Source organism: Zingiber officinale, chromosome 4B (genome assembly GCF_018446385.1).
Source record: "Zingiber officinale cultivar Zhangliang chromosome 4B, Zo_v1.1, whole genome shotgun sequence".
NCBI lineage: Eukaryota > Viridiplantae > Streptophyta > Magnoliopsida > Zingiberales > Zingiberaceae > Zingiber > Zingiber officinale.
The window spans coordinates 65,955,552-65,977,451 of NC_055993.1; the positions used below are offsets into that span (position 1 = coordinate 65,955,552).

The 21,900-nt window shown below is 37.1% G+C and overlaps 1 non-coding gene across 1 annotated transcript; it reads left to right on the top strand.

Moving 5' to 3' along the window:
- The first annotated feature begins 605 nt into the window (after positions 1 to 605).
- On the top strand, positions 606 to 711 carry LOC121978875. Its single transcript, XR_006111208.1, has one exon. It is a non-coding gene; the product is annotated as a small nucleolar RNA R71 (small nucleolar RNA).
- The last annotated feature ends 21,189 nt before the right edge of the window (positions 712 to 21,900 follow it).

Genomic DNA, 21,900 nt, shown 5'->3' on the forward strand with positions numbered 1-21,900 from the left:
GTTGAAGGCGCCTTCCAGGGCGCCTTCAAGGGCGCCTTCCAGGGCGCCTTCAAGGGCGCCTCCAAGCTTCCAGCTTCCTTCACTCCGTTCTTTTGGGTGATTGCAGCCAACCGGAATAGGGCTCACTCGAACCCAATTCCCGGCCTTCCTCGAGCAGCCTTCCGTCCCGGCTTAACGTCCCTCGAACGCCGCGCAAGCTCTTCACGTCCACCGGAGTACTCTTCCGTAGCTCTCTCGTCCTTCGGACGCACCGAGCCCGTCGGCTCCCTTCCCGTGCCGTCATTCTCGCTAGCTGCGTCTTCCGCTTGACTTCCTGTGCTCCTAAGCTCCTGCACACTCAAACACAGGGATCAAACACAGCAAGACCTAACCAACTTGGTTGATCACATCAAAACTACCACGGGGTCCAACTTACTTATCGATGATCTTAACAAGGTTACCTCTTCAGGACACCCACTGATGATGGTTCAGTGCTACACTCTATGATTTTTTTTGTTTCATCCGATCCCTTGCACATTAAGGCTCTATCAGTTGTGGAATCTAAGGACATCTTCATTTATTAGTTAATTTCATTGTAGAAGGTGTAGATAATGAACCACTTCTCAAGTCTATGATGAGAGCATTGGCGTTAGTCCTTTGATCTATCCCAAGCTTCATTTAGGGCTCTCCATCTTTTTGCATAAAGTTTGCGATCAAATTTCTCATGTGATTCGTCTTTCTTAGAGGGTAGAATTTTCTTAGGAACTATTGTTCACACTGCACTCAATTGGTTATACTATCAACTAGTAAAGAATTGAGCCAAGCGTTGGTTTTCTCCTATAATGAAAATGTGAACAAGAGCAATTTGATAGCATCTACTGAAGCACCATTAATCTTCATTATACCACAGAATTTTTAAAAATATTTCCAAGTGTTGGTTAGGGTCCTAGTTCATCCTCCACCAAATTTCTTTTATTGTACCATGGATATTAAGTAGGTTTAAATTCAAAGTTGTTAGACTCAATCGAAAGTTTGGTGATGTTAGACCTTAGGCTCTAGAACTAGGTGCAACATAGTCTTTTAGCGGTTTGTTTTCCATGACTATTTAAGTTTGCTTTGTTTCTACTTGCTTTTGTAGATTTCTTTTTCGATAGAATATCCTTTCAATTTCAGAGTCAACAAGAAGATTTCTTACACAGAAAATGAAAACAATCTCAATCACATTCAAAATGGAGTTATTAGAAAAATAGAAATTGTAGAATTTATGAGAAATAAAATGTAGAATTATGAACAAGGAAAAAAGAAGTATAGACTAACTAAATCACTTGTGAATCAATGTTAATCAAATAGTCTTTGATAACGGTACTAAAAACTTGATGGCTCAAAATCGCAAGTGCATAGTTATGATGTCCGTAAATTATATATGTTTTAAGATATTATTGAATACACATCTACTTATATTTCATGAGTATAATCTATATTTAATATACCCTATTTCATTATTAGGTCATACTTCTACTCCTTTTGTTCGAAGATCTGCTCTTTGCTTGTTTTCATTGACAAGACACGATTTAGAGTAAAAATGGAGCTAAAATAAAGTATAGATCCTCTAAAAAATTTAAGTCATATTTATGAGGAACAACCGTGTGAAAATATGATACAATCTAGTGTTTCCCATTGCCTGGCCATGCCTCTTAGGTATGACCGTGCCTTTTTTCAGACACGGTCATGTGATTTTTCTACACTATGGATAGAAAGTAAAATAGCCATAATTTTTTTCTCTATTAGAGTTATGGATTGTTCCAAATACCAAAATGTAGACGGCTTCAAAATATACAACTTTACTTCAGACTTTAACCAAAGAAAACTAAGTTTAGATAGACTAAAAGATGTTTCTATGAGATGACATGACCATGTCTTTTACCAGAGCAATGAGACATGACCATGTCTTTCACTAGGGCCATGAGAAATGTAACGCCCGCCCTTCTTACCTTATGGCAAACGTTACTCTTTCATTACGAATTTCAAATTTTTGTTTCTATTAAATGACGTAGGCATGTAGAAGCCTTGATTGAGTACTTAGAATTTCAATGATGCATCTATTCTTTAACAACTCTAAAAATGGTTTTAATGGAGTCAAACAAGCATTGCAAGCAATTATTTGTATGCAAGTATTTAACACATAATGCTACTTAACGTAAGCAACATTTAGCCAATTTCAACAGACAATTGTAACTCAAGCTTTTAATCTTGTGGAAGCAAAGATTAGGACTATTAGATTGCTAACTCTTCAGGCATTCTAATTACTGTCAAACTAGTAAGTTCATCTTAAACAAATCATGGTAGTAATTCATGTAGAGCGAAGGTAAGACAACACGATAGCATAAAGATTTAGCACATTGTAAGTATTAGCAAATTCCAAGGTCTTCTTCTACTATTCCACCACACACACACACCCAACACTGCTCCTACTACCTCCTTGATGTGCGCAGATTGTATACACTTGTTTAGCATATGTTGACGCACATTCACATGTTTTGAGCATGTTTTATCTATGCATTTTCATACTTCCAGCTTTTCTTTTATCATATTTACTCTTTTTATTCGGAGATCTGCTTTTGTGCATTTTCTGTACACAGAAGTCATATTTGGTGAAGGATTTATGATCGTGGCCAGATCTGCAAGTAAACCAAAGGAGGAAGGCACCATCCTTGTGTGCCACATGACCCTGCCATGGGGGGTTGCCCAGGCCGTGTGGTGATCACCACCCGTGTGGCTGCAGTAGAGGAGGAAGTGGCCATGTTCGTGTGAGCATCACACGGCCATGCCAGGTTTTGAAGCCAACAGGAGTCAGGTCGTGTACACCACACTGTTGGTTAGTCCTAGGAAAACGTACCGGTTCCACTGTACAAAAATTTTGTACAAGTATTGAATCTTTCCTTAAATAATCTATTGTGTTCTTTAGAAGTTAAATTAGGAATCGCAGATGGAACTTAACATCATTGATTCCAAATTTAACTTATCTGTTCTTAATGGTTTAGATTTGAATCGCAAGCGAAACTTAACACTATTGATTCAAATTCACCTATGTTATTAATTCCATTAAATATTAATTTTTAAAATTAGCTTCCAGGACTGCATGGTGAGGCACATGACCTTCTTGGATATGGAAGCAACCACCACCGCCTAGACAAAGCCTTTTAAGGAAAGCTAATATTTAATTTCTTTAAATAACTCTAGGTTAACCAAAAAGAACAATCGAATCATAAATTCGAAAACAAAGAAAACACAAATTCAAAAAACTAATTCGAAATACTAGATCTAATGCCTCTTGTATTTGGAATTCTTACAAAAAGAAATAACTAGCATGATGCGGAAAACAATTGCTAATTATACCTTCTTTTTGTAAACTAATGACCTTGAGATCTTCTACCGTATTCCTCGCCTCGCCTTGGATGTCGTGTGGGCGACGATCCTCCAAGATGAACACCACCCAAAAGCTTTCTTCCTCTTCCTCTAAAATCCGGCCACCACCACCACCAAGGAGAAGAGAGCAAAGGGAAAGGGAGAAGAGAGATGGCCGGCCACACCAAGAGATCCTCCAAGCAAGAGAATAAGAATTGTCTTTCATGAAGCCTCCTTACCCCTTCTTTTAGAATACTTGTCCAAGGCAAATAAGGGAAGAATTTTTACAAAAATTAAAATCTTCCTCTAGTTTTTCCTTTTCCCTTTTTATTTTCCTTTTCTTTCCTCTTGATTGAATCAATCATCAAATCAATTTGGATGATGCTTTATTTTTTTTCTTTTTGGTCGGCCACCTTGCTTGGGCACCAAGCAAGGTTGGCCGACCCCCATAAGAGGAAAGAAATGTAATAATTTTTTATAAAATTTTACAAGAAGAAATCATTTTATAAAATTTTACAAGCTCTCTTCTAATTTCCTAAAGTAGGAGTTAAAAAAGGAAAGTTCTAAAATTAAAATCATGTTTTAAAATTTAAAACTTCTCTTATAAAATTTCCTTTTTTAACATGGTGATAGAAATTTTAAATTTTAAAACTTATCTTTTTTTTTTTCTTAAACCATGAGGATGGTTAAAAAAGGAAAGTTTTAAAAACTTTTAAAATTTCTTTTAAAACATGTGACCTAATTCAAATAAGGAAAGTTTTAAAATTTAGAATTTCTCTTTTAAAATTTCTAGATTTCTACAAAGAAAAGATTTTAAAAATTCAAAACGCCCCTCCTAGTTTGAATTATTGTGGCCGGCCCCTACATACTTGGGCACCAAGCAAAGGGTCGACCCCTATATAGAAGAGGATGTGGCCGACCCTTGCTGGTCACCAAGCATTAGACTGGCCTCCTTCTTGGATACCAAGATGGGCTTATATTTGGATGGACTTGAGACTATAATGAGGCTACGACAGGGACCTAGAGGAGAAATTGGTTTTGGCCTTCCGATGAGCTTGAGTATCCCGTGTTCGCCCCGAACACACAACTCTAGTTCATCGATAATAACTCATTCCACTAGAGAGTTATTATCGCACTACCGCACCAATCCCAAATTACATTATGGGCTCCTTCTTATCATGAGTGTGTTAGTCTCCCTGTGTTTAAAATAACAAATGTCCACTAATTAAGTAAGTTACTGACAACTCACTTAATTAATATCTAGCTCCAAGAGTAGTACCACTCAACCTCATTGTCATGTCGGACTAAGTCCACCTGCAGGGTTGAACATGACAATCCTTATGAGCTCCTCTTGGGGACATTCTCAACCTAGATAACTAAGACACAGATTCTTCTATAATCAACAACTTACACTATAAGTAATATCATTTTCTAACTTATCGGGCATATTGATTTATCGAGCTAAACCTCACCCATTGATAAGTCAAAGAAATAAATATTAAATATATGTGCTTGTTATTATATTAGGATTAAGAGCACACTTCCATAATAACTAAGGTCTAGTTCTTTTATTAAGTCAGTACAAAAAGAACTTACCTAAATGGTCCTACTCAATACACTTAGAGTGTACCAGTGTAATTTATTAATCAAGATAAACTAATACTTAATTACACTACGACTATTCCGATGGTTTGTTCCTTTCCATCTTAGTCGTGAGCAACTGTTTATAATTTATAAAAAACCAACAACATGATCTTCTGAGTGTGACACCACACACCATGTTATCTACTTATATAAATTAATTGAACAATTACATTTAACAAATAAATGTAAATATTGACCAATGTGATTCTTTTATTTCAAAAATAAATGTTTACAAAATCTAGGCTTTTAGTATACACTCCAACAATACGACCATGCAAGCCCCCAGAGCTGAAGTAGTACACGGCCGTGTAGATCTACACGGTCGTGCAACATTTCCAGAGGCTAAGAACGCCCTGGCCGTGTGCATTACATGGTCGTGCAGGAGCTCCAAAGCCAGAGGCAGGGCAAGCCGTGTAGATCTACACAGTCATGCAAGGGGAGCAATGACAGAGCAAGCCACGGTCGTGTCTCACACAGCCGTGTGAGACAGGCAGAGAAGGGAGTAGCACAGGCCGTGTGAGCTTCACACGGCCGTGTCTCGAGGCCGTGTGGCGCCCAAACCCCTCTTCTATATAAAGCCCTCTTCATGATTTGAAAGGGGATCTTCTCCCCTTTGGGAGAGAGCAAGATTTGGGCGATTCCTCTTCATCTTGGAGGGATTTTTTAGTGATTCAAGGGAAGATTCTTCAATGTATCGACTCCGGAATCGAGGATTGGATCCGAAGACCGTTCTTCATTATAGATAAGCTTTATTTCTCTCATTTCTCGGATTTGGGGATCAAGAATGCTTGTAATCTTCATCTTTTCAGTTTTCTGTCCTTGTTCTATGGATTAGATCTCTATGTTCTAGGATGGAGGGAGTATTTGTAAAATGAATTGATGTAAAACTCTTGTGGATTTGCCAATTTCCTATTTCTATGATTTTGTCTTGTTTGTACCTATTCAATTTTGTGTGGATTGTTGTGATTTGGGCCTAATTCTCATTCTTGATTGAATGTTTGAATACCTTGTGGATCTTATAGAGATAATCTCTCATTCGATTTTTCGAGGGACGTTCGTGATAAACAAGACCGTCTAAGGACGTTTGAGGGATGATCTTGAGGGTGAAATAGGGTTATTCAAGGGGGTAGGATAGATTGTATGCATTCATATCTTATATCTTGATGCGGTTGAGGAGTGATGAATTCTTATGTTGATTATCCGAGGGGCGCACGTGACAGGCAAGCCCATGTAAGGACTGTTGGAATGTATACTAAAAGCCTAGCTTTTGTATAAACATTTACTTAGAAATAAAAATCATATTGGTCAAATATCTACATTTATAAGTTAAGTGTAGTTGTTTGATTAATTTATATTGTAGATAACATGGTGTGGGGTGTCACACACAGAAGATCATATTATCAATTCCTTATAAATTATAAACAGTAGCTCACGACTGAGATGGAAAGGAACAAACCATTGGAATAGTCGCAGTGTAATTAGGTATTAGTTTATCTTGACTGATAAATTACACTAGTACACTCTGAGTGTATTGAGCAGGACCATTTAAGGTAAGTTCTTTTTATACTAACTTAATAAAAGAATAAGACCTTAGTTATTATGGAAGTGTGTGCTCTTAATCCTAATAAAATAACAAGCACATATATTTAGTATTTATTTCTTTGACTTATCAAAGGGTGAGATTTAGCTCGATAAATTAATAGGCCCGATAAGTTGGGAAATGATATTACTTATAGTGTGTGTTGTTGATTATAGAAGGAAAATGTGTCCTAGTAATCTAGGTTGATAATGTCCCCAAGAGGAGCTCATAAGGATTGTCATGTTAAACCCTACAGGTGGACTTAGTCCGACACGACAATAATGTTGAGTGGTACTACTCTTGGACTAAGATATTAAGTAAAGTGAGTTGTCAGTAACTCAATTAATTAGTGGGCATCCGACATCTTAAACACAGGGAGATTAACACACTCATGATAAGAAGGAGCCCAAAATGTAATTTGGGATTGGTGCGGTAGTTCAATAATAATTCTTTAGTGGAATGAATTATTATTGAAGGAATTAAGTTGGGTGTTCGGGGCGAACACGGGAAGCTTAATTTCATTGGGAGACCATAACCAATTCCTCCTCTCGGTCCCTATCGTAGCCTCTTATTAATAAAGTATTATACCCACCTATACCCACCTTTATACCCATCCTAAGGTGGTCGGCCAAGCAAGCTTGGAACCCAAGCTTGGGTCGGCCAAGCAAGCTTGGAACCCAAGCTTGGGTCGGCCAAGCAAATAGGATGAGCCAAGTTATGTGGCCGACCCTAGCTTGAATCCAAGCTTGGTGTGGCTGGACACATTAAATTAAAAAAGGATTTTATTTTTTAAATCTTTCTTATATGGATACCATGGTTTTAAAAGAGAGTTTAAATCTTTCCTTTTATAGATTTCTATAAAAGATTAAGTGAAAGGTTTGATATCTTTCTTTATTTGTAGTTAAAAGGAAGATTTTAATTTTTGATAAAACTTTCTTTTTATGAAACCATCCTCATGTTTTTAAAAAGAGAGTTTTAAAATTAAATCTTTCCTTTTATAGTTTCTACAAAAGATTAAGAAAAAATTTGATATCTTTCCTTATTTGTAAATTGAAAGGAAGATTTTAATTTTTGATAAAACTTTCCTTTTATGAAATCATGTTCATGATTTTAAAAGAGAATTTTAAAATTAAATTTTTCCTATTATAGTTTATACAAAAGATTTAGAAAAGATTTGATATCTTTTCTTATTTGTAGATTGAGAGGAAGATTTTAATTTTAAAGATAACTTTCTTTTTTGGAAATCATCCACATGTTTTAATAGAGATCGAGATTTTAATTTATAAAATTTCCTTTTATAACTAACCATGAAGGGAAAAATTAATAGAGAAATTTTTATTTTAAAAATTTCCGAAAATAAATTAGGAAGTTTTAATTCTTGTGATTAAAACTTTCCTTGCTGGGAGAATTAGAGGCGGCCGACCACTTTAATAAAAGAAAAGGAAATTATTTTTTATCAATTAAATTTTCCTTTTCATGGCAAAGAAAATAAGGAAGTTTTATTAAAACTTTCCTTATTTGCCAAGACCAAGGATTATAAAAGAGAGGGAGGGGGTGCCTTCACAAAGTGAACTCTCTTCTATTTTCCTCCCCCTCTTTCTTGGTGTGGCCGACCCTCTTATTTCTCCCTTTTCCTTTTTCTTCTCCTTGGCCGAATCTCATCATCTCTTGGAGCTTGGAAGGTGGCCGGATCTTGCTTGGAGAAGAAGGAGAAAAAGGAGGCTTTGTTTCCTAGTTTTCCTTGGAGCTTGGTTGGTGGCCGAGACTTGATATCTCTTGGAGAAGGTTGCTTGGCCGAAACTTGGACATCTCAGTAGATCGTTGCTCACACAACGTCCAAGATAAGAAGAGGAATACGGTAGAAGATCAAGAGGTTGTTTTTTACAAAGAAAGGTATAACTAGTAATTCTTTTCTGCATCATACTAGTTTTTCTTTGTATGGATTTTGAAATACCAAACACAAGAGGTTAGAGATTCTAGATTTTCGGATTTGTAATTCAAAGTTGTGTTTCTTTTATTTTATTTGTCGATCTTGTGATTCGATTGTTCTTTTTGGTTAAACCTAAGGTTATATAAGGAAATTAAATATTAAATTTCGTTAAGAGTCTTTGTCGAGGCAGTGGTGGATGTTCCAATACCCAAGAAGGCCAAGTGTCTCGCCATGTTTGACCTGGGAGCCAATTTTTGAAATAAATATTTAATTAAATTTGTAACCTAGGTGGATTTGGATCTATAATGTTAAGTATCGTTTGCGATCTAAGTCTAAACCACTAAGAACAGATAAGTTAAATTTGGAATCAATAATGTTAAGTTCCATTTATATTTCCGGATTTAATTTCTAAAGAACACAATAGGTTGTTAGGAAAGGTTTGACACTTGTACAAAATTTTTTTACAGTGGAACCGGTACGATCTTCCTAGGACCAACCAACAAGGACAACATAGATTCATTCCTACTTGATCACATTTAGGTATAGATTTCAATCCTAAATCGGTTGTCTATTACAAGAGAGAACCGACAACCTTCTACAAATGATGGACAATTGAGAAATAAGATTTGGTAGATCATTTACATTGATTAACCTTACAAAGAAATTAAAACTCCTAGAACATCCATTTATCATAGCTCTTATTCTTGTTTCTATTTATTTTATTTCTATGTTCACTTTTCATTAGTTGCACTTAGTTTCTAAAAACCAATTGATTAGTTGTTTAGCTAATTCGCGTTGAGAAATCTTTAGTGGTTATTTCAGTCCCTGTGGATACGATATCTTTTATTATTAATTACGACATTTCCGTACACTTGTAGAGCGTCAACACTCCTCTTACTCGAGATTTCCTTTACCTTTATCTGCAGTATAAGGAAATGCATGTAACGCCCGCCCTCCCACTGCTTAGGAGGGACGGGGTTACTTATAGTCATACGTGCATACATATAAAATCATGGCAGCGGAAACAGTTATTTATTTATTTTTTTCTACACTAATCATCATGCTTATCATATTGAACATGTAGACATACTAGTATTCATGCATACAACTTAATTAATATTAACTACTTGAAACATGATTCATGATATCATAAGCATACTAGCATGAAACATGGAGAACATAAGTGCATAACTATCCATACTAGTTCAAGTACTATCAAAGCATAAAGACAACACATGGTTCATATGCAAACTTAGAACATAAAAGCATAAAGCAGTTTTCTTCCACCGTGCCACTGCCACACACACTCTTGCCCTTCCTGCTGCTCCTCTTAGTTTAGTCATTCCTTTCCTTTTTCTGCAGTACAAGGAAACATAAAAACTATAAGCCCATAGACTTAGTAAGTCCCTTTCCTACTCACAAAAACCATGAATCATGCATGAACATAAAGTGGTAACATGTTCATTTGGTAAATCATAACATAACATGTAAGAGCATAAGCATAAAGTCCTATCATGACATGTGAGAGCATAGACATAAAGTCATATCATATCATGTGATAGCATAAACATAAAGTCATATCATATCATGTGAGAGCATAAACATAAAGTCATATCATATCATGTGAGAGCATAAGATCATATCATAGCATGTGAGAGTATAAACTTAAAGTGGTAACATGATCATATAAGCATCATAGACATATTTTCAAGAGCATCTTATGTAAGCATAAAGGAAACCATATAACATGAACTTGTAGATGCAAGATGTTCTTTTGAAAACATGTATCATGAAATGAGTATATGCAAGATGTCCTTTTGAAAACATATATCATATGCATACTTAAACATAATCTCAACATGAGGGCCCGACTTGTACCACATACATACATAAATGTGCGCATCCTAAATAGATCCAAGGTAGCTAATCTTGAATCTACTAGGAACTAGGCCCGTTTCATAGACCATCGACCTAGGGGCAACTTAGGAGTCCATCCCTTTTACTAGGCTCGTTTCATAGACCATCGACCTAGGGGCGCTTGTGGAGCCCACCCTTAGTACAAGCCATATAAAAGTAAAATAACATATCATGTTTCTTATCATATCATAGCATATCATGTTTCTTGTCATATTATGGCGTATCATATTTTTGTCATATCATGAAGAGAGCTCTTAATCCCAACTTAAGGGAAGCATCTCTTTGTCATATCATGAAGAGTGCTCTTGATCCCAACTTAAGGGAAGCATCTCTTAGGCTTTTCATCTTACATAAGCCTTTTATAAACATATCATGATAGCATGAGGTGCACATAACATAAGCATATCATAAGGAATTATAACATGATGACATAAGTGCACATAACATAAGTATATCATAAGGAATCATAACATGATGGCATAAGTGCACACAACATTTAGCATATAACATACAACATGGTGACCTAAAGCCCATAGCACATCATAAGGAGTCATTATGATGCATGGTTGGAGTTTTGATCTTCCTACAAACCCTAACTCATTCTTGGCCGAAACCTAAAGGTGAGGTTCTAACTTTTCAATACAACATGTAGCATGGAAACTTAAACTAACAACATGTAAGAGATTATACATCATGAAGAAGCATAAACAAGCATGGTTAAATTTCAAAACTTTGCTCTAAGTCTCAAATTCAACCTTGGCCGAAACCTAAAGGTGAGGTTTTAAACTTTTAAATACAACATGAGGCATGAAACTTAAACCAACCATATATTAGAGATCATATATCATGAGGAAGCATATACAAGCATAGTTAGGTTACAAATTTTTTTCCTTAAGCCTTTCATCCATTCTTGGCCGAAACCTAAAGGTAAGGTTTTAAACTTTTAAATACAACATGAAGCATGAAACTTAAACCAACCATATATTAAAGATCATACATCATAAGGAAGCATATACAAGCATAGTTAGATTTCAAAACTTTGGTCTAAGTCTCAAATTCAACCTTGGCCGAAACCTAAAGGTGAGGTTTTAAACTTTTAAATACAACATGAAGCATGAAACTTAAACCAACCATATATTAGAGATCATATATCATGAGGAAGTATATACAAGCATAGTTAGGTTACAAAATTTTTCCTTAAGCCTTTCATCCATTCTTGGCCGAAACCTAAAGGTAAGGTTTTATACTTTTAATACCACATGAAGCATAAAACTCTTAACTAACAACATATAAGAGATCATGTATCATGAAGGAGCATAAACAAGCATGTTTTCATTTCAAAACTTTGCCCTAGACCTTGTATCTCAACTTGGCCGAAACTTCAAGGTAGGGTTTCTAAACTTTTAATACCACATGAACCATAAAACTCTTAACTAACAACATATACGAGATCATGTATCATGAAGGAGCATAAACAAGCATGTTTTCATTTCAAAACTTTGCCCTAGACCTTGTATCTCAACTTGGCCGAAACTTCAAGGTAGGGTTTCTAAACTTTTAATACCACATGAACCATAAAACTCTTAACTAACAACATATACGAGATCATGTATCATGAAGGAGCATAAACAAGCATGTTTTCATTTCAAAACTTTGCCCTAGACCTTGTATCTCAACTTGGCCGAAACTTCAAGGTAGGGTTTCTAAACTTTTAATACCACATGAAGCATAAAACTCTTAACTAACAACATATACGAGATCATGTATCATGAAGGAGCATAAACAAGCATGTTTTCATTTCAAAATTTTGCCCTAGACCTTGTAACTCAACTTGGCCGAAACTTCAAGGTAGGGTTTCTAAACTTTTAATACCACATGAACCATAAAACTCTTAACTAACAACATATATGAGATCATGTATCATGAAGGAGCATAAACAAGCATGTTTTCATTTCAAAACTTATCATGGTCGAACCCTAAATTTCTTTTCAAAACATTTTAAGCATAGAAAACGTAGGAGGCTACTTGTACTGTAGGTGAGGGGGATACTTACATCTTCTCGCTTAATTCTCTAAGAGAAGTAACCTTGCTTGTGAAGCTTTCCTAGAGAAGAATTCTTTTAGCTTGGTCTCGGCAATGGTGAGAAGAGGGAGCTTGGTTTCGGTGGAGAGGAGGAGGGAGGAGGAAGAGAGAAGAAAATGAAATTTTCTCTTTCCTTTTCTCCTTTTATTCCAAATGAAAGGAAGAAGGAAAATGAACTTTTCCTTCCCTTTTCTTTTACTCATCCTAAATGAAGGGAAAAGAAAAACTCTCTTTTCATTGTAAGAAGAAGAAGGAAACTTGGACTTCTCCTTCTTAGTGAAGAGAGTCTTCACTTTCCTTACCTTTAATCATAATTTCCCTGTTTTCATAACAGCACACCCCTGCTGGGGCTACTGGTTATAACATGGAACCACTTACTAAGAGGTCCAAGGTTCAATCCTTGGTCATGCCTCTTTTTGGTTCTTTTTTTTTTTTTTTAAAGAAGAGTCCACATGAAACCTATTTAACCATGCATAAATTCATGTAAAATTTCTAGGGATCCTATGGGTGTTACAATGCAAATCTATAAGCAAGAATGCTTAGTAAGTACCATCTACTAACAAAACAATGCATTAAAAAGGAAACATGATTTTCAAATGATTGTAGGAAAACACATGCTTGCACTTGACAGTAATTCACGCTAAAATGCATAATTTGGAAATATGTACATGTCATGCTCTTTAAATAAATTTGTCATGCAAAACATAAACTTAAAACCATGCTTGTACTGGAAACATATAATCTTGCCATATTTTTGAATTCATGACTGCTACACATTATAACCAAAGTTCCCAAGCTTAGGAATGCTTCCACTTAACAAACAACAACGAATTTTTGAAACTTTATAAAATAGATAACTATTGAAAATAATAAACAACTTGCTTTGGGCCCGACATTGTACTACTTTGCGCGCATCCTTAATAAGATCCGAGGTTGCTAATCCCGAATCTACTAAGGTACTACTAAGCGATCTAGGGCCTAGGGGCGATCTAGGAGCCCACCCATGGACCTTGTGTCCAGTACATGCCAATTTAAAGTAAAATACTTCATTTTTTTAATATTGTCATTTAAACAAGCACCTTGTGTTCTCTTAATCCCACACTTATAGGGAAGCACTTTAGGGCACTTGAATATGCTTCTTAGTCCCAAAACTAAATGGGAAGCAATTCAAGATACTCTAGACATGCTCTTAATCCCAAAACTTAGATGGGGAGCATCTTACATTCCATATTATGTATCTTCTTTAAACATGCATAAAATCATACTAAAACTATTACAAGAACGTTTACCCATGTATAATCGAAGCAACTTATACTGCAGGTGAGTAGTACTTACATCCTTTCGCTATATCTTACTATTATACCACTAGGGTTTAGGAAAGAACAAAACTCCTCTTGTATGTCATAATCTCCGAGTTGCTCTTCACACGCGTACTAATCCTCGTGAGAACCCCCTCTTAGAATCTCCTCCTGAAAAGCTTCAAAAGGTGGAACCCTAGGGTTCTTGGCCGAACATGAGAAAAGGGGAGGAGGAGTTTCGGATGGAGAAGGAGAAAGGAAAATGAGAAGTTGTGTTTTGTCTCTTCAATTTCCTTTTTATACTATGTGAAAGTTGAAGCATCTCATCATACTATGTGGAAGTTGAAGCATCTCATCATGTATATCCTACATATAATGAATAGTTCCCTATTCCCAATGTGATTCTTTACTACCACCCTAATGGCAACTTTAACCAATTTCAAATAAAAGTTCTAGGGTTCGAATCCTAGCCGGGTCATATATGCATTTTTTTTTTAAAAGAGGCAATTTACGGGTGTTAAAATCCCCCATACCTCATGAAAAGTTCATCCTCGAACTTAGAACAATTTCAAATACTTCTATCTCATATTGTCCTCACGTTCCCACATTGCCTCTTCGTACTGTTGACTTTACCACAGAACTTTTACTAAAGGTTCTCTTTGTTCCTCAGCTTCTTAACTTCTCGATCTATTATCTGAATATGTCGACTTTCATAACTGAGATCCTCTTGAACTTGTACCGTCTATGGCTCAATCAATTAGTTTGCATCGGGAACATGCTTCTTCAGCATTGAGACATGGAATACATTATGAATGGATGACATTTCCTGAGGTAGCTTCAGCTCATAAGCTACCTTGCCAACCCTTCTAGTGATCAGGTATGACCCCACATAACATGGACTCAACTTTCCTTTCTTTCCAAATCGCATCACTCCTTTCATAGGAGCTACTTTGAGGAACACTGAATCCCCAACCTCAAATTCCAATGGTCTACGGCGCACATCCGCATAGCTTTTTTGTCGGCTCTAAGCAGTTTCTATTCTCTAGCGGATGTTCTGGATAGCTTTGGTGGTGTCCTCGATAAGGTCTGTCTAAAGCCCCATTTCTTTCTTTTCACCACCTTTATACCAACAGATAGGAGATCTACATCTCCTCCCATATAAAGCCTCGTAAAGTGATATTCCGATAGTAGCTTGATAACTATTATTATATGCGAATTCTGCTAAGCATAGGTATCGGCACCAGCTCCCTTTGAAATCTAAGGCACAAGTCCGTAGCATATCCTCCAGAACTTGATTCACTCATTCTGTTTGCCCTTCAGTTTGAGGATGGAATGCAGTGCTAAATCGTAGCTTAGTGCTAAGGGCTCTCTGGACACACTCCCAGAAGTGTGAAGTAAAGCGACCATCTCTATTAGAAATTATGGTCTTGGGTACTCCATGCAATCTGATAACCTCTTTAACATACAATTGCGCTAGCTGTTCAATAGAGTAGGATATTCTGATGGCTAGAAAATGAGCAGACTTGGTCAATCTGTCCACTATTACCTAGATAGCATCGTAACCATTCGTGGTTTTGGTCAGTCTCCTTTTTAGTTCAGTGAAACTCTTCTCACAATCCTCTGTCCACTCAAATGTTTTTGTTCTTTTTGGTAAGAACTATCAATGGGGAGGCGATCCTTGAGAAGTCCTCTAAAAATTTCCTGTAGTAGCCTGGTAGCCCAAGGAAACTTCTGATTTCACTGGCATTCTTGGGTCTATTCCAGTTATTCATAGCTTTTATTTTTGTCGGGTCCACCATAACCCCATATTTGGAAATAATGTGACCTAGGAAGGACACTTGATCGAGCCAGAACTCGCACTTGGAGAACTTCGCGTACAACTAGCTCTGCTGAAGAATCTGTAATATTGTCCTCAGATGTTCAACATGTTCTTCCAGAGTTCTGGAGTATATAAGGATATTGTCTATGAAGACGATCACAAACTTGTCTAGATATGCCTTGAATACTCTGTTCATCAGATCCATAAATGTAGCAGGAGCATTCGTCACTCCGAAAGGCATGACTACGAACTCGTAGTGTCCATACCTCGTTCGGAATGTCATCTTCGATACGTCATCTGCTTTCACTTTCACTTGATGACATCCTGACCGCAAGTCTATCTTGGAAAAGACTGTGGCTCCCTTTAACTGATCAAATAGATCATCAATTCTCGGCAAGGGATACCTGTTCTTGATTGTTACTTTGTTCAACACTCGGTAGTCCACGCACATTCGCATGGACCCGTCCTTCTTCACGAACAGCACCGGAGCTCCCCACGGTGAGTGTTAGAGCGAATGAAACCCTTGTCGAGTAGCTCCTATAATTGTCCCTAAAGTTCTTTCAATTCTACCAGAGCCATGCGGTAGGGTACTTTTGAGATTGGATGGGTACCAGTGATGAGTTCAATCTCAAGTTCAATTTCCCTATCCGGAACTAAGCCTGGTAACTCATTCGAAAACACTTCTAGGTAGTCGCATACGACTCTGACTTCTTCTAGCTTTTGGTCTCTTTCTTACTGGGTATTGACCACATGGGCTAGAAACCCAACGCATCCATTGGCTAACATTTTCTGAGCTTTCATGGCTGATAAGAATTTCTAGGTTCTCTTCCCTGATTCTCCGATGAACTCGAACTTAGACTCTACCTCAGGTTGGAATACAACTCTTCGCTTACGACAATCAATGGAAGCACCATACTTGCTCATAAAATTCATCCCAAAGATAACATCATAATCGGGCATGTTCAACATTATCAGATCACTGTACAGTTCTCTATTTGTAATTCTGACTTCTCTTACTCGAGATTTCCTTTACCTTTATCTCCAGTATAAGGAAATGCAAATCTATAAGTAAGAATGCTTAGTAAGTACCATCTACTCACAAAATAGTGCATTAAAAAGGAAACATGCTTTTCAAATGATTGTAGGAGAACACATGCTTGCACTTGACAGTAATTCATGCTAAAACACATAATTTGGAAATATGTACATGCCATGCTCTTTAAATAAATTTGTCATGCAAAACATAAACTTAAAACCATGCTTGTACTGGAAACATATAATCTTGCCATACTTTTGAGTTCATGACTACAACACTTTATAACCAAAGTTCCCAAGCTTAGGAATGCTTCCACTTAACAAACAACAATGAATTTTTGAAACTTTATAAAATAGATAACTATTAAAAATAATAAACAACTTGCTTTGGGCCCGACATTATACTACTTTACACACATTCTTAATAAGATCCGAGGTAGCTAATCCTGAACCTACTAAGGTACTACTAGGCGATCTAAGGCCTAGGCACGATCTAGAAGCGCACCCATGGACCTTGTATCCAGTACATGCCAATTTAAAGTAAAATACTTCCTTTTTTAATATTGTCATTTAAACAAGCACCTTGTGTGCTCTTAATCCCACACTTATAGGGAAGCACTTTAGGGCACTTGAATATGCTTCTTAGCCCCAAAACTAAATGGGAAGCAATTCAAGATACTCTAGATATGCTCTTAATCCCAAAACTTAGATGGGGAGCATCTTACATTCCATAACATGTACCTTCTTTAAACATGCATAAAATCATACTAAAACTACTACAAGAATGTTTACCCATGTATAATCGAAGCAACTTATACTGCAGGTGAGTAGTACTTACATTCTTTCGCTATATCTTACTATTATACCACTAGGGTTTAGGAAAGAACAAAGCCCCTCTTGTATGCCTTAATCTATGAGTTGCTCTTCACACGCGTACTAATCCTCATGAGAACCCCCTCTTAGAATCTCCTCTTGAAAAGCTTCAAAAGGTGGAACCCTAGGGTTCTTGGCCAAACATGAGAAAAGGGGAGGAGGAGTTTCGGATGGAGAAGGAGGAAGGAAAATGAGAAGTTATGTTTTGTCTCTTCCATTTCCTTTTTATACTAAGTGGAAGTTGAAGCATCTCATCATACTAAGTGGAAGTTGAAGCATCACATCATACTAAGTGGAAGTTGAAACATCTCATCATGCATATCCTACATATAATGAATAGTTCCCTATTCCCAATGTGATGCTTTACCTCCACCCTAATGACAACTTTAACCAATTTCAAATAAAAGTTCTAGGGTTCGAAACATAGCCGAGTCATATATGTATTTTTTTAAAAAAAGAGGCAATTTACAGGCATTACAAGAAACGACCGTGTGTCTTCCCAGGAGCAGACTGAACTGGCACACACAATCATGCCTCCTCTCCAGAGAAGAACTAGGAGTAGGTTGTGCCTCCACAAGCAACTATCCAGGGGGTTGTCATGTGAAACCACACGGTCGTCCCCCTTCTAAAGCCTAACCAGGGCAAAGTCATGCCAAAGATCCAAAGAAGAACTAGGCAAGGGTCGTGCCTCCCCATCCAAGGGTGACACACGATAGAGAGAGGAGAATGCTTATCAATGTGTTGTTGATCTTCTTAGATGAAATCATTGCTCTGGAGGTGGATGGATCATCGGGATGGATGAAGATGGTTGCTCTAGGATTTCTCCAAGAGAGGAAAACCTTCTTCCAAGGATGGAGTCCCCTGATTCAAGATGAGTCAAGCAAGAGTTTGCTTGACTTTAATACCTCCCTCAAAATTTCCAGATCTGCCCCATTTGTTAGGATCAACCAAAACTGATTTTTCACCCATTAAGATATGTTTTCTTGGGTTGCAGCTTGAATTAAACTTGTAGATCTTAAGTGTATCTACATTTTAATAGGTTGTTTGACCCCTGGCTCTAACCAATCCTAAATATGTGGCCTTTTAAAATTTGGTCTACAGTTTGAGCTGGGCAGATCTGGCAAATTTACAAGGCTCTATCAAAATGACTTTTTTGACCTTTAGATCTGGCTTTCTCAGGTTGCACTCTAAAAAAAGTTGTTGATCTTGAAATTTTCTAACTTTTGAAATGTGGCATGATCCTGTCTAAGAAGCTTGACAAAATGGAAAGCTGGGAGAAAACCTCACCGCTGATGAAGAATAATACCTGTGGAATACCGATCCGAGAAACCCAGAGCGGATCTAGGAGAATGAACCCACAGAACGCTCTCCTTGTACCAAGATCCAAAGACGAACGGAAGGCTTAAGTTAAAAATGCCAAGATCTGGAACTCCGATGACTTCCTGCACACAAGAGAACCGCCAACACTATCGTCAATGACCTAAGACCGGGGTGGGAATCCCTGGCTAGGCCCTCCAATGCTCAAGTTAGTGATCTCTTTTGATGTGTAAAGAAAGCAGGAAGAAGATGAACAACAACCGAAATTAGGGTTTGTAATGTGGGTTGCCAGTGTGAGCATAAGACTGAGAATTAACATACCTGGCCAACGAAGAGGATTTCTCTTTTTATACCACTTCACATAACCTTCGTAGTCATGAAGTGGACCCCAGTTTGTTAGAGTTTGTTATAAGATGACGTAAGTCATGTACTTGCAGAAGTTTTTAAGGAATCTTTTTTGTACCCCAGATGTTTTTTGTCCTCTAGTACCTGCAGAAGAGTTTAGAAACATTCTTCCCACCAAATTAGTTAATCTATTATACAACCACATGCGGTAAATATTCTCATAAGATATTTATGAATATTTTCGAAATATTTGTTCTCACCCTGTCTTACATGTCATATCGAGGTATATTTGTCGCTTATGCTTGCTTACCTTATTTTGCTATACTATGGACAACACGATATTATACTATGTTGCTATATTATGGGCAGCCCGATATTGTACTATGTTGCTATATTATGGGCAGCTCGATATTGTACTATATTATGGATAGCCCGATATTGTACTATGTTGCTATATTATGGACAGCCCGATATTGTACTATAATTTGTCTCGAGCGGCTTTGATCCTACATTATGTTCAGACGAGTTATGATTACTATTCAACCTATGTCTTATTCATTCAATAATATACTATAAATTTTGTACGGCTTTATTCATTTATATATCCGAACAATCATATACATCCAACCATTTTGAAGTGCAAACTCGGCCGACATTAACCTATCCTCTCGAGGTATTATTCTGGTCGATGTTGACCTATCCTCTCGAGGTATTATTCTGGTCGATGTTGACCTATCCTCTTGAGGTATTATCTCGGTCGACACTGATCTATCCTCTTGATGTATTATCCTAATCGATGTTGACCTATCTTCTTGAGGTATTATCCTAATCGATGTTGACCTATTCTCTTGAGGTATTATCCCGGTTGATGTTGACCTATCTTCTTGAAGTATTATCTCGGTCGATGTTGACCTATCCTCTTGAGGTATTATCCCGGTCAATATTAACCTTTTTTCTTGATTCTGCTATCTCCTTTCTCTTTTCCCCTGGGGACCTACTAAACCTAACTTATATCACTAGCCTTCCCTCCAAGTCTAGTCGAAGGAAGTGTAACCGACTGACTAGACCCAAGTCTCCTTTTGTTTTTTTGCCTTAAGTCTTCATCTAGACCAACTAGTCATTGCTTTGGAAAGGGACAATAGCAGGTTAAAAGCTCAAGTAGAGGCACTGAAACCCAATCTTCCTCCTTCCCACATTGAGCTTACTCAATTACAAGAAAAGATAGCCTCACAGACTCAACAAATAGAGGCCATGAAAAAGGAATTGCAGCATCAGCACCAGTTATTAAAAAATAAAGAGCTTGAAAGGAAAAGCCTGGAGTTACAGGTGGATAGGTTAAATTCCAGCCTCCAGGTGGAAATTACTTTGAAAGACAAAGCCATCTCAGATATTTCTCATAAAAACATTGTCTTAGAGAAAGTGGAGAAGCTTCACAATGTCTTTCTTTCTGAGCAGGCTCAAGATTCAGCCTCAAGAGATTTTGCTATTCTATAAGAGCAAGAACAAAGAAAAGCTCAGAATGCAGAGATATCTTCACTCCAAAAAGAAATAGAGCAGCTCAAATTGGAAAGAGACACTTTCAAAGATCAAGCTACTAAACTGCAGACTGAATTTCAAAGTTACAAGGAGCACGAGGAAGACCGATGGGAGGACAGACGCCTAACCTATATGAGGTCTCTGTAATTTAACAACGAATATGTCTGTTGTATGATAGGGACTTTGAATCATACTGTGACAGGGGTTATTCAGCAATTGAGGGAAGGTGGTTATCTATCCCGAGAACCCCCATCTTTATTCATAAATCATCGCAGACATAATCAAGAATTACCCGAAAACTTGACAAGCAATTTTGAGTAAGCCTGACTATGTATTCATAAAAGATTGATAATCAAATACTTGCATTTCTTGTAAAAATTTGTACTTGTTTTTTCCACCGCTGTTATTTTATTGTTGCTTCTTCTAAAATGATCCCGAGAGCCAAGAATAAGTATTATCCTATTCAAGAACTCTTCCTTTGATGGTATCTTAATTGATCATATGGCTCTGAACAATAAAACTTTCCATAAACTCCTCCACCTAGCGTGTTCATACCATCCTGAGTAATTTTGGATAAAGAACTTCATATGATGGGGACTTCTGATCGAGTGCGCAATTCCGATTGATTTAGCTAAAGAAACTCCATATAATTGCAACTTCTGGGTGCGTGATCCCATGCAATAATATATGACAAATCATAAGATTTTTATAAAACTGTGAATTTGGACAGGGAATGTAATTTTGAATGACTAATGAATTCCACTGAATTTAGAATCTCGAGCCAGAATGTAAATTCGAATGATTTTTCATAAAGGAAACCAGATAACTTTAGATTTCGAACGAGTGTGTAATCCCGCACGGTTTGATATCAACCTTTGAGTTTTTGGTCGAACGTGTAATCCCGATCGATATAAACTGATAGAGTCCTATGCTTTATCATATTTTGGTCAGGTACTTGATTTTCTCCTGACTTTGCTCATGATAGTTTAAAGTCTCCGGTTCCTCTCAAGAAGACCCGTCCAGGTTACTTTAAAAGATTTCTCGATTGACTATGTATTTGATAGTTTAAAGTCTCCGGTTCCTCTCAAGAAGACCCGTCCGGGTTACTTCAAGAGATTTTCCGATCGACTATGCATTTGAT